The following is a 14045-nucleotide window of genomic DNA, read 5'->3' as shown; positions in this document are numbered from 1 at the left end:
CTGACGTTGCCACTAAATGATGCCTCATACATGACTATACCTCCAGAACAAAGCCCCCGGGGGCCTTAAGTCTCTGACTCCTGTGGTTCACTCTTCACTAAACCTAATGAAGTCCTGCCTCCCCGCCCAGCAGGACCAAGGCGACTTCATGGTGTTTGTGTCCTGTCACATTTAATCCTACTGTTCTCACACTGTCAATGAAACTACTGATACTGACTTAAACTGCCTCCTTTGGGACTCTTTAGAGGCCTAAGAGACAATATTATATACAAACCTGTGAAATAAGGCTTCTTCCATGATCCATATCCTCAAATATCTCACATTGTAAGATAAGACAAATGTTTGTTTTACTTGAAAAGCCATTTACTTAATGAATTTCAAGGTAAATCTGTCACAATACTGAAACCTTCCTAGTCCACACCAGTAGTTCCTCTAATGCAAATGAAGCAAAACCACTAAAGAGTGTACTAAAAAGCTTTTTGTGTTGGACAGATTTCAGCTATTTTTCTGGCACCAATCAAAACCAGATGTTTTAATCTGGTCTTTAATGGCATGTAAAGTACACCCTGGATTTAGGTTTTTAGGAGAACAATAACTTAAGATGTTCAGACACGATCAGCTTTGATAACGTCATCAAAATAGTTCTCTCCAACCCAAATATGTTCAGCTTACAATGATATGACACTGAGAACAGTAAATACATTGGCTGTAGATGCATTGATCAATGTAATGAATAAATCAATGTTTTTTTTTTTAAATAATCAATTAATTGTTTAATCCATAAAATGTCAGAAAGTAGTAAAAGTATACTTGCAAGTATTTACATGCACATTTTAGCTGCTTGTTTTGTCCCACAGTTTAAATCTCAAAAATATTCAGATCACAGTGGTAAAAAAAAACAAAAACAACTGCTAATCTTTACATTTGACTACCATTATCAGAATAGCTACAAATTAATTTTCTGTTGATGGTTTTATTGTATTCCTTATCTCTTTCTTTTGGAGCAAGGCACAATTAAGTTTCCAAACTGTAGGTGTGTGACGACTGATTGATGTGATAATTGTTGCAACAACTTTATTAGTCACATTAGTCAGTTGTGGCTTCCTGCTCAAGTCACACCTAATTACAGTGCAATGTTTTTTGAATGATTTGTTATTGTTGGTCGTATTTGTCATTTGATGCTTGATGCACTCGGGTCCAGGTAACAAACTGATTCAGGTCTGTCATATTTAAGTGCACAGGCTTTGGGAAACAGTCCACTGGTGGATGTTAAGGATGATTACTGTACTTGTCCTGACAATGGTTTGAAAATCCTAAAATGCCCTTATGTAACCATAGAGCCTGCACGTGACCGACCGCAGGACCTCTCGCTGTTATTGTCACACGCAGACCACCAGCTCCCCCCCCCCCCCCCCCCTCAACAAAACAGCTTCTGCTGTTTCTTGTCACTGCAGGGCAGGGTCATTTACACAGCAAAGCAGAATGGCTCTTTTTTTTTTTTTTAAACAATAGCATGAAAAGAGCTGTTTGTGTTTCCAGCGTGTGCTTCCTCTCCTCAACGTTACATCATTCATACTCAGATCAGTCGTGGCAGGTTGTCCTGCACGTTTCTGACATGACAGCTGTCCGACTGTTTGAGGATTATCTGGTGCTGCTCCCACGTGGGGCACACAGGGAGAGGATTACGTCAAAAAAAAGAAAAGAAAAAAAAGTCTGTGGATCTGTGCAATGTCGAGCTCCCAGTGCTGTTGTACAAGTTTTTCAGGCGGCGAGCGAGGTGACACAGTGAAGGCCACAGGAAAGAGGAAAGCTCAGTGATCCATTTGGACACTGAGAGATCCAGTGTTTATCTGACACTTTGCTGATTAGCTGTTAATGTTCTTTAGCTGCAGCTTCTCCCTCTCATGTCTTTACACAAGTCACACATCTAAAGGTCAGTTTTCTGCAAAATATATATCTAGAGCATTTTTTTTTTTTAAACGTAAATTTTCTTATTACACAGACACTTGATTGTGATGCTGATTCCTGTCCTGGTAACTGGAAATAACATGCTGTTGTTATGCTTGTTATTTAATGTTGGTTTAGTTTCTACAAATGAATTTTTCATATTTCATTTCTACCTTGCTTTCACCCAGGTCCATGTCCTCATTTAATCCCTGCCCCCGTCACTTCCTCAGATGTATGGATCATACATATTTATAACAAATACATATATAATAAATAGATAAAAATTTATCACAAGCTTGTATATATTTTATGAGTGATGAACATTTGAAACAAAGAGCAATTTTTCACCCTCCCAGACTGTTATTTTCCATAGGTTTCCCCGGCCTAAATAGGCGGGGGAACGGCAGAAATAACAGAAAATGTCGGTGAAATATAAACACATTTAACGTAGCAGTGATGTGTTTCTTCATCTTTTCTTATTAGCAAAAATATTGTTTGATACATAAGATTAATTTCTTAATTTCTGTGGTATATGAGCAACAACATCAAAGGCAATTTTAAGAGGAACGGCACTTGCAGTATATATTATGAATGTTAAAACTGATATGACTCTCTTTGAGTTAAGCACAGAAGCTAAAAGACTGACTCTAACATGCATTTGTTAATGTAGCTGTTTCAGTCAGTGTGTGTGTGTGTGTGTGTGTGTGTGTGTGTGTGCTCCTGTTGTTTCAGGAGTCAGGGGGTCTTAATCGACGGGCAGATGGGTCAGCAGAGTCTGATTCATTATTCATGAGGAGAAGCAGTAGATGGCTTTTCTCCACTGATGTGTGTGTTTGTTCACCTTATTGATCAGAGGCCTAAAGTAGCACTAATGGCCATGAAAGATGCTGTCAGAGCACATGTACGCTCGCCCTCTGACAAGGCCGGTGGCAAGTATGCACATTTGTTTGTTGGAGTCAACAAGTCTTTCAAATGCTGGTAGATGGATTTCCAGGTCTGTTTACATGAGTGCATCCATCCACCTACAGTTCATGCAGGATTCTTGATACAGTGCAAACATTTAAAATAACCCATGTTGATTTTGCTTGATATATATTTTTTGTAATATAGTTTTAGCAGCAGTAGCAGCATGGCTTTATGGATTGAAATTACGGTACGCTTGACCCAGGCTGAAATATACCAAGTAGATACATTACCATATCAATTTGTACAGATATTCATGGTCAACAGAGGGTAAATCCATGTCCAATGTCACCATGAGATTGACAGTTCTGTTGCAGGCAAATATTCATATCCCACTCAGGGTGAACTTACACTGCAGTGTTGTTCATGCTCAGATAAATACCTGTAAAACTAACGACCTTCCCATCGGCCTCAGCTGTGATTTATTTTTAGGGTCAGGGTTAGCAGGGTCAGCAGATTAGCACATAAACACACTAAACAAAGACAATGAAAATAAATGACAAGTTGGATAAAAGTCAGCTATGAGAACAAACAGTCTTTTTTTTTTTGTATCCAAAATATATTTGGTTATGATGGTATACTTCTTTTTTCTTTTGGTGCAAGATGTCACAGACAAACACTTGGGGACTTACACATCAGTGAGCTGCACGTTCTGTGTGGACGACTATCACAACGCGTTAATGCAGTTAGCTAATGGGCGTGATCTGATTAGCAGTGGCCTCCCTCAGCCTGATAACAGGGTGTGCACTGCAGCAGTGTGTGTATTGTTCACAGAGAGAGGGACGCTGAGCCTATATATACAGGCAGGCTAATCCCCATGAGTCACAGAAAGTGAAACTCACCTTGACTACAGTTACTATGGTTAGGATGGATGGATGGCCTTTAGCCGCTGAGGCTAAGCCCTGTATGCGCACTGTATTAATTTAAATGACAAGGATCTCAGTGACTTATTTGGTCTGCTTTCAGGGACAGGCTCATTGCCTTTGCTGAATAATTGATCGTCCTTCAGCCATTTTGTCATTTATTATGTATACTTACGACAAATAGTAAATTCTGCAATGAAAAAACGTCTCGTTTGCATACTAATTCCTCAGGCAGTGCCTCTTGAACTAATTTAAGAACATCAAGCCTCATTTTGTCCTGTAGCATTTCTTCCCCTCCTCTCTTTGATGCTGAATATTTTTAACTGTGTCAGGAGCTTTTTTTTTCTCCATTGGCTGTCTGCAGAGTAGCTTCGATTTGTTGTAATTAATACAAGATAACAGAAACCCTCTTGAGGCTATACGACCTGAGACACACTCTTCTTTCTAGCTGGCATGATCCATAATTATAATTGCCACACTGGATGTGAAGGGGACATGGATATATTGTGATTTAAAGTTCTTGGTCCACGTAAGACACATTTATGTGTGTTTTTTTTTTTGAAATTTCTGATCAAATTCTTACTGAAAGATTGATATTCTGTAGAATGAACAGGTATAGAAATACAGGATTTTGTTGCAGGCCTATTATGCACATGTAGTCTACTTTACACACCTATTTACAGGTGATAACGGGAAGTCTTGTTCCTTTCATGGTACCAAGCTAACAAACATTAGGCTACCCCTATATAAAGAGTTTCCCTTTGTTGCTGTTGTGTGCTGTTTGGATTTATAATTAATTAGGTCTACAGCCAAAGTAGACAGAGTAATATTATATTTGCCTTTTTAAAAACAAGAGCAAAAATGTAAGCAGTGGATTAAATTGTGTGTTTATCTGTTCTGTAAACTTGTTTAACTAACTTTTAACACCTTAACGCTAATGTAGTATCATCAACATGGGCAAAATGCTATGTTTAGAAAAGTCCAGTTCACACTACATTATTTGGGAGTTGATCCTAGACTATAATAGGCCTATAAAGTGGTAACTTGATTTGTAAAAGTACTTTGACCACACCTGTTAGCTGTGCATTGGCACTCTATTGCACGTCTGTCCGTCCTGGGTGAGGGATCCCTCCTCTGTTGCTCACCCTGAGGTTTCTCTGATTTTTCCCTGTTAAAAGGGTTTTCCATGGAGTTTTTCCTCAGTCGATGTGAGGGTCTAAGGACAGAGGATGTTGTTACGATGCCATGTAAAGCCCTTTGAGACAAACTGTTTGTAAAAACGGGCTATACAAATAAAATTGCCTTGCCTTGCCTTGCCTATTCATTTTTATTTTAAAGCAAAAACATACTGTTCAAGATGTATGGGGATAAAGATAAATTAATAAATATTTGTACAAATTAAATTTTTAAGTCCTTAGGGTCCTCAGTTTGATTGTCATTGTACATTAGGCTACAGCTTGAATATCAAGTTAATACCATTTTGTTTCTCTCAAAAATTCAAATTGTGGACCTTTTGGGTTTAGATTATTTCACAATTAGATATTTTTCTTAGACTTCTTGAAAATTGAGATGTTTGAACTTCCAAATACAGGAGTCTGAACCAAAAGAGACCCAGAGTTTAGTCCATTTCACCACGGTGTCCCAGCTCTTGTCTCGGCGGCACTGGACACAAACCCGCTCCGTAACCCGTAATCTCTTGTTTATGACAGATAAGACTACAGAAATATACACAGTGTAATGCGTATTTGATAAATAACTTTATCCACTGCTCTATTGATTGCTTTCTCGCCAGCTCTGTTGAAAATAAATGTGCCAGGAGTTGGGTTAGCAAAACAGCGGAAAACCTAGTTCCCCTTTAAATCCACTCTTTTTTTTCATTAAGACAAATACAAATGAGGAGCTTTCGTCTGCTGCTGTCTTAAATCTTTGTTTTATAGATTAATAAATATTTCAATTGCTCAAACTGATGCTGTAAACCGCTGACTCCACGTGCTAAAATGGAAATATTTACTAGCATAGCAACAGTGACTAAGTGGAGGCGGGGCCTAAAGAACGAACAGATGATAACAAATAGTAGAAACCCTCGTAAAAAATATTACAACAACTAGGCTACAAAGACGTCTAGTAAAAGACAGGAGTTGTTGATTGTGTTGTTATTAAAAAAGAAAATGTAAGTTATTTTAGCTATGTAGCAAATATATTAAACACTTTTAAGTATTGCTCTTTCAACACCCCCCCTCCCCTCTCCGTGATGTGATCGTAAACAGCTTGTGTGCAGTAAAAGCTCCATCCAGCATGCCTTGAGTCTGGACCATGTTACTGTAAGTCAATAAAGGCATTGATTTGGTTTCCAGCTCGTCGATCCCAGTTGCCGTTGTTGTTGTTATTCACCTGGATGCCAGACATTTGTATGTGATTGTGTGTGGAAGATTACATTCTTTGACACTAAAATCAGCCTAGTTGTAGGTGTGTGTGTGTGTGTGTGTGTGTGAAAACAGAGAGGTGTGCAGACTCGCATAAATGTGAGTCTTGATCTTTAAAGTATGTGAAATGTATTTTTCACGAGTGCATGTCTCCCTGTGATGTGAATCCAGGGCTTTATTGGCTGTACAAACCACGATTCCCTGCCAAAGTTGATGTAAGCAGCAGGTAGGTAAGGATGTGATATCATACACTGAATGGGAGTCGTTTCAAACAGCTGTGTTGATGCAGATATCGGAGTGAGCTGGCCGCGATGGAACGAGGTGTGCTGCACGGGCATGCTAACACGATGTGAGTCATGAAACAGCTCAGCTAGCTGGAGGTGAGCTCACCATCACACCGTGTACTTCGGTCGACCATATGATGAAACATGGCTCCTCATTTGACGACAACATTAATTTAAGGATCACTCTTGGGCATCTTATCAAATACTTTGTTCTCTTCGTCACTTCCCTTCTCCTGATTGTCATCGCCTTTCTGTCTTTGATCTGCTCGAATGGATCTGAATGTCTGAATACTGGCAGGCTGACGCACTCCTTAACGCTGTGCGACCAACCTTATTGTCTATATTATCAAATGTGTGTGTTGGCTGGAAACAAACTGGTAGTAGGCCAGTGCAGGCAGAGGTTTATAACCCACAGATATCAGTGTGTTTAGTCACACCTTGGCCTGTTGAGACACAAGAGGAGATTATGATCAGATCTGAAACTCAACTATGCATAGGCCTTACTGTATCTTCATTTTGTGAGGGTGGGTCATGACAGGGCGCGTTCTCACAGATGGTTGCTCTTCTGTCATGTTACATTAACTTTATATAGTATATATTAGGATATGGTGTGTGGTATTTGAGTCTTTGATATATTTACCCCACTTACAGCTTACTTCCTTGACAACCTGAATCCCCCGAGTCTTGCCAGCATCTTCGCACTCGATTGAACCATTGGCCTGATAAACAGTATAGCTACACACAATCTCTAAATGTTGTTTTCTCTTTCGACTAAAAAGAATTGCATCTATGTGTCATTTCTGTTAATTCAAATTACAATAATAGCTCTCCAGTATTGCCATATTGGAGGATCCATCACATTATCCTCAAATTAAGTGTTAACGCACATAAATTGCAAATGAATTAGAAAGTGTTTTTTCTGACTGGCTGCTGCAGAGGTGACTTGTAGAATCAGTATCTCTCCCTTCAGTTCAGACAGGTGTGTCTCCTCATTTGCACAGTAAAGCATTAAAACCAGAGCGTAAAGCAACATGCAAATTCACGATATGGAAGGTCAAGCTTTTTTAGCATTTTTTGTCATGCACAGTGCTGCTCAGTCAGGACTCACACACGTGACCAAGTGATGTGACTGTGGTTGTATTTCAGAGAAGGTGTTGCCCCAACTAGTCATTTAGACATGTTGTTTGCTCTCAGAAACACTCGTGTAAGTTAATCTGTCTTTAATGGAGCTTTCTGTGTACACTGGATTTCAATAGCCCCAGATGACCTATTGAAAAAGGGACTGCACCTGTTCAGTTAAGTGTCCACTTCAATGGGACTGTTTGCCCAGTGAGTGAATTAACGCTTGACCATTTAAAGTGCTAAAAGCCTAAAAAACCTCACGACTGCACTTGGCACTGAAACCAGGTGTTTCACAGTCAAAACACAGTCAAGACGGCTAATCAGCAATGACAAAGTGAGGAAGGGAAGGTCACGGTGGCTCTGTAGTGTCAAAGGCTTTGGCCCATTTTCTCACAGAAGCCAGCTATTAGTCTGTGGCTGTGTGATCTGTGATTAGAGAGCAAGCCCCCTGGTTTGAGCTCTCTGGAAAGAGCCACAGGCTTTTAGGACTCATGCCCTGTCCTTATTGATAATTGCCACAAGTCAGACACACACATACACATACACACACACATTGCACACACACACACACACACACACACACACACACACACACACACACACACACACACACACACACACACACACACACACACACACACACACACACACACACACACACACACACATACTCACTCGAAAACACTGTGGTTTAATTCAGAGACTAGAACTGAATGAAAGAGTGAAACAACGAGTGGAGCCAACAGGTGTCATAAATCAACGCTGTGTGTCTGCTATGATAAGAGGAGCAGACGCACAGGCCTAGATTTAAACCCGCTTGAACTTTACATTTAAAATCTGCTCATGTCCGTGCATTGTTTGGTACTATTCTCTCAGATTCGTCCATGTTTCTGTAGAGTCAGTCTGTTGTTTTCTGCAGAGCAGCTAGTTCCAGTTTTTAAAGGGCTGAGTGCTCATTGTGAATGGATGAGGAAGTTTGGGTGGGTGTGTCCTCGCTGATTAAAAATGATCCCAGCTGATTGTCGCGTTAAGCTCCTGCCTTTGATGGACCCTGTCTTTCCCAGGTTGCGTGTGTTCTGCCTCTTATCTGTGTGACCGTTGGACTTTGTTGTGTATTTGTGTTTGGGGCCAGCTTTGGCATTAGTGTGTATACGTGGGTGTGTGTATCTCCTGTAACTACAATTTTTGGCTGCCTTGTCCTTTGCATGATGGGTTTTCCTTTTCTATTTTTTGTTTTTCTCCGTTTCAATATAAAGGAAGAAGAATGTTGCCCTTTTTTATCTGCTATCTATGGTGCAGATATAAATTGATGTGTGTAATGTTGGGCATATTCGCTTCGCCTCATTACTTTCAATGTTAAACTGCTGCTCACACATGAACTCATCAGTGGTAGTAATGTAATAATGTATACACTATTGTAAGGAACTCTATTCACCATGACAAAAATTATTTTGGTGATCACATTTCTGTATTTTACAACAGTCTTTCTCAAAGAGGAATACTTTTTCAGGTTTTCAGTAATTAAAAAAAAAATGTAGGACTCCATTAGGGTTTCTAATAGAGTATTCAAATACCTTAACTTCAATGAATTCATGCATTTATTCAAGTTTTATTCATGGTGCTCTAGTGAGAGCAGTTTACTCTTTTGCATGGACACAAATGAAGACAGCACATAGAAGATATTGACAGAGTTTAGGCCATTAAACTTGCAATAAATAGATGCAAAAACAAAACAATAAAGAATAATACAGACATTAAATAACTGCAAACTTAACAATTTTGATAAAAGAAGCCAAGTTGATCTAAAAGCTCTGTACCTCACTAAGGTCTAATCATTGCATTACAGGAATAGTGCTTACAACTGGTGTGCAGGCATGCACGTTTCTGCAATAACTACGATTGATTAGCCCCCCCAGCTACACCCCTGTTCGGCCGTGTGTAGGCCAGCTGTCAGTGACCAGCTTTTTTTCAACCCGTTCTCCTATCGACCTGATAGGCTAGCCTCTGGTGCTGATGTGCCGTTACGTAATGTTTGAGTTTGACTTGGAGCGCTGACTGTCCAGCAGCAGCCATGTGAATGGTTGAATAGGATTTTTTTTTATTAAGCAGTTGGGCATGGTACCAAACAGTCCAACCAATCTACCTTTATGCTTTAAATGTGAAGGTGCTTGGACTGAGGAGTGTGAGATCAAACTTCAGAGAGGACAGATGGTTTGAGAGGGGCTGCCAGAGATTATTACATTAGGTAGAAATATTAGTTTGGTGTCTTTGCAGTGGAGAACATCTGGTCTGCACTCTTGTTCTGTGCAGCTTGAGAATGAATTGATGAATTCATACAAAAACCTAATACAGCTTAATAGTCAGGTATGCAGAGGAAAGTCCCTTTTTGCTGTTTAAATGTGTCCCAACTTTAGCTTCTTTCAAAATAAAAGTCTATCTCCTTTTATTGAAGTGGAGTGGTGAAAGGCAGAGGCATGTCAAAAAGTCCAGAGATGCTGTCTTTGTCTTATAAATGTACATTTCACCAGTTGTGTCCAGTTTACTCTTCATGAGGTGGACAGGAAACATTGGTATTGGTCTTCTGTGGATTGATACAGGAGTTTAGATAATGATGCCATATGTCAGCTGGGGAGAGTCTAATTACAAAATGTGGGTGATATGGGATGCAGTGTTTCTGTGATGAAATGATGAGATGATTCAAAGGAAATTAATCCACAGCCACTTTGAGCCAATATGAATGGTTTCAATCAAAGTTGAAAAATATTTGATGGATCTATCTCTTAAAATGTGATTGCTGCTCTTCTCTGCCGTGTATAGATATTACATTTAAAAAAAGGTACCATATTAATTCACTTGCAATAGAGCCGCAACTTTTACATATTTTCCTTATCATTTAATTAGTTTGTCATTGAAATTTTTGAAAGAAATGTTTTAAAATTGTTAGATTTTTTGGTCAGAAACTCAAAGATATTTCCTAAACTATTACATTACGACGAAGAAAAGCAGCACATTCTCACATTTGAGAAGCTAAACCCTCAAAATGTTCAGCATTTGTGTTTGACAAATGGTTGACACAGTTAAATAATCATTAAATCATTATCAAGACAGTTGCCAATTGAATGAATTGGCAAAGTTCTGCTTGGAGACATGATGTGTTGTCTCTCTGGGAAAAGGCATTTATAGTTACGGAGATAAATGTATAGAGTTTATACAAGTCGGACAGAGAGTGTCTGCGGTTTTCTTGCTCTCCTCCTGTCATTCCTCTCAAAGATGGAGTGAGACATCCTGATTGAGCAAACATTGTGGAGGAGTGACGCGAGGAGGGAGCGGCTCTCAAGGAAAGAGAGGGAGTGTGATTACCTGCTCCCTCCCTCCCTCCCTCCCTCCCTCCCTCCCTCCCTCCCTCTCTGTCTCTCCTTGTAGTCACCTCCCCTCTCTGGGAGTGTACGCACTCCTGCGTTCTCCCCCTGCTTGTTCACACACGCTCCGGCCTTCATGCTGCACACACACCCACCGTCTCCTCGGGCTGTCTGTCTGTGTGCACATCAAAAGAAGAAGCAGCAGCAGCAGCAGCAGCTCGATTGGGACTCTACTTGGACAGGACATTAAGATTTCTGGACAGGTCGCCTGCTTGTGTGTGAGTGTGTGTGTGTGTGTTGTGTGTGTTGTGTATGTCTGAGTGTGTGTGTGTGTGTGTCAGAGTGCATGTGTTTGTCCGAAGAAGAGGAACCAGAATCTCCATGTGCTTGAGATAAAGCAAGAAGAGTGAGTTCTTTCCTCCTTCTTCTTCTGGCTGCCACTCAGACACAGAGACTTAACTTTTTTCTCAAGGACCTGCTGCTGCTGCTGCTGCTGCTCCTCGTGCCGGTGAAGACTCACTCGACAGGGTGAGTGCTCCTCAACTCCCAGTTTGCCTCACTCCTCCTCACACTCCTCACACACATACACTCCCTCTTGCTCAACTGTTTTTCTCTTTTTTTTATGTCTGAGGTGTCTCTCTGCTGACTTTCTTTCATGTCCTGCTCTCTCTCCGAACAGTGTCTGCGATTTGACATTCTGTTATCGATCTTTACTGTTTAGTGTGTGAGAGTGTGTGTGTGTGTGTGTGTGTTTGAGGGAGAATGAGAGAGAGACAGAGAGTTTTTTACCCTGGGGATTCAAACTCAGGAGTGTGTGTGCATGTGCAGGAGACAGGCTTGAACAAGATGAAACAGAAAATCTTCCCTCAAACCAGTCCTTTGCCTGAATCCATGCATATTTGGAAAAGAACTTAAAAAAAAGAAAAAAACTTTCCCTGCACAGCACAGATTTATTTTAATTATCCTATTTCCCCTAAACTTGGACACGTAGCCACTCATTGGGCGGCATTCAGCGTGGAAGTATTTTCTATTTTTTGCTGACGACAGAAAAATACCAATATGAAACTTAAGTTGTTCCACGACAGTGAAAATGACATCATCATCCACCGTCCCGGTCAAGTCATCTCTACCCACAGATGGTTATTTATGGTGGCGTCCACCCTTGAAAACACCAGCGTTGGCTGAAGTATGTGCCTTGTGGTTTGAATGGCAGTCTGTTCGAGGTCTTTTCATTAAGCCTGGTATCCTGTTTCTCACGTCAAAGGATTATGGATCTATGAGCAGAGGGTTTTTTGGTCCAAACTGTGGAAGTGCAGTCAGGGCCGGGTATCGAAGCTCTGTGCTTTTTGAGTCTTGACTGAAATGTGCTCAATCAGCTTCTCAGGCTGGTTTATTTTCACTTTTTCATTTTCAAAATCTGTAGATTTTTCCTATTTAAGCCCAAAATTTAGACTGGTGTTAGGTATATTTTCTTGATTAACAAAGAAGGAGAATTAACATGTTTATAATTCCCAAAAGAAACACTGAATCTATCGTAGTTTTTGTACCAACATCAAACCTTACTGGCGGCCTCTGTATAGGTGTCCTGTCTGTAAGAAGATCCTTGATTTGCATTGTATTGTCTTGCACTTAATCTTTGCATGTGGCTAATGGACCTACAGTACAGGAACTGTGTACTCTCCTCCTCATTGGGGAAATGATGGGAACCTCGCAATGAGAAACCACTGAGCTAATGGGATACCTGCTCACCGTGTGGCCGGAAATTGGCGGCCTTGAAGAGGATTTTTCTGGTTGTTTTGGCGACACCTATAGTTACAGGTGGTAACACTCAATGTGGTTCGATTCTTCAGTCAGGAAACTCTGGGAGCAGCACAAACAAAGTGTTGACATTTTGATAAAGAGGTCAGTCAGCGACTGGACTCTTACAATCAGTCTGTGAGCAACTGAATCTATGCTGCCAGGTATGGAGTCATAGCACCTGGCTGACACGTCAGAGATGTACGGTCTGCAGCAGCTCCTCATCGAAATAACTCACACTGCATTGTCTCTGTAGATGCATTGATTTTGATGCATGATATATTGAATTTCCTGTGATAACTTCCTAAATTAGCTTGTGTTGATTCACATAAAAAGCTTTTTATGTGAAGCTCCAGCAGGAGGAAATGTTTGGTTTGCATTAGTTGGAACGTCTTCATGCAATCATTTCTCTGGGCAGACACCCAGTTTGTAATACTACAGAAATATTGAACTACTTGCATCAGAGCGGCTGTGGGCTCAGTCACCATTGTGGTGGTGATACGCAGCAAGCCAACAGCAAATCTTCACATCAATAAATGGCTAAGATAAGTTTGAAAGCTTGGTAATTTTGGACCGCCACCAACAGATAATTCCACTTTATTACATCTTTGGTATCAATTGTTTTTGCTCTTGTTTCGAACAGTGATAATAACAGGATACTACAATAAGAGACCTTGAGACAGGTTGTAAATAAATTCCCCTAGTTAACTTGGAAGAGAAACAAACTGAAAGCAAACGGTTATAAACGTTCACTGTAGTCAACATACCGACTTCCTGGTCCAACTTACCGTACACTTTTCCTCTGTAACCATGGATTATTACTTCCAGATAAAGTGGTTAAGAAGATCTGACTTGTTCGTAGCGCAATCCATGGCAATCCAACATAAAAACCATGGCTATAAAAATGAGGCTTGTTCAAGTTTCTGTCTTCACATCTATACCAGATTTAGAATTGAATCACATTTGACGTCTTTTCTGCTCATTTTCTGGTCTTTTCGGTGCTTGAAATAGGCTGAAAGAAATAAAAACATTTGCAAAGCTCAGCTACAATATGTATATAGATCAACAGATGCTATGAAAACCCAAGAAAACCCAATGAGGTGCAATTTTACAATACATAACACACACATGAAGTTGACAAGTTGTTTTGTTTTTTCATTCATGAGTTGAATGGTGTCATTCAAATTCTCCACACCCTGCCCATCAGACTCCTGTGTATGTTAATCATTAATACACCTTTGTCTGCTCATGCATTCACACACCTGTGAAACACCCACTGAGAATAAA

The 14045-nt window shown here is 40.3% G+C and overlaps 1 protein-coding gene across 2 annotated transcripts in view; it reads left to right on the top strand.

Moving 5' to 3' along the window:
- The window catches only part of coro2aa (coronin 2Aa), a 40183-nt gene that overhangs the window by 5778 nt on the left and 20360 nt on the right, over window positions 1-14045 (top strand). Inside the window, exon 1 of one of the 2 annotated variants that reach the window (XM_083984285.1) lies at window positions 11082-11489. The exons of the other annotated variant lie outside the window; for it this stretch is intronic. The gene's annotated coding sequence lies outside the window, so the exon portion shown is untranslated. Of the gene's footprint in view, window positions 1-11081; window positions 11490-14045 lie in introns of those variants that run through there. 2 annotated transcript variants of the gene reach the window in all.

Source organism: Trachurus trachurus (genome assembly GCF_905171665.1).
Source record: "Trachurus trachurus genome assembly, chromosome: 1".
In the NCBI taxonomy this organism is placed as follows: Eukaryota; Metazoa; Chordata; class Actinopteri; order Carangiformes; family Carangidae; genus Trachurus; species Trachurus trachurus.
Note: the sequence above shows the minus strand (reverse complement) of the source record. Positions and strands in the feature narration are given on the sequence as shown.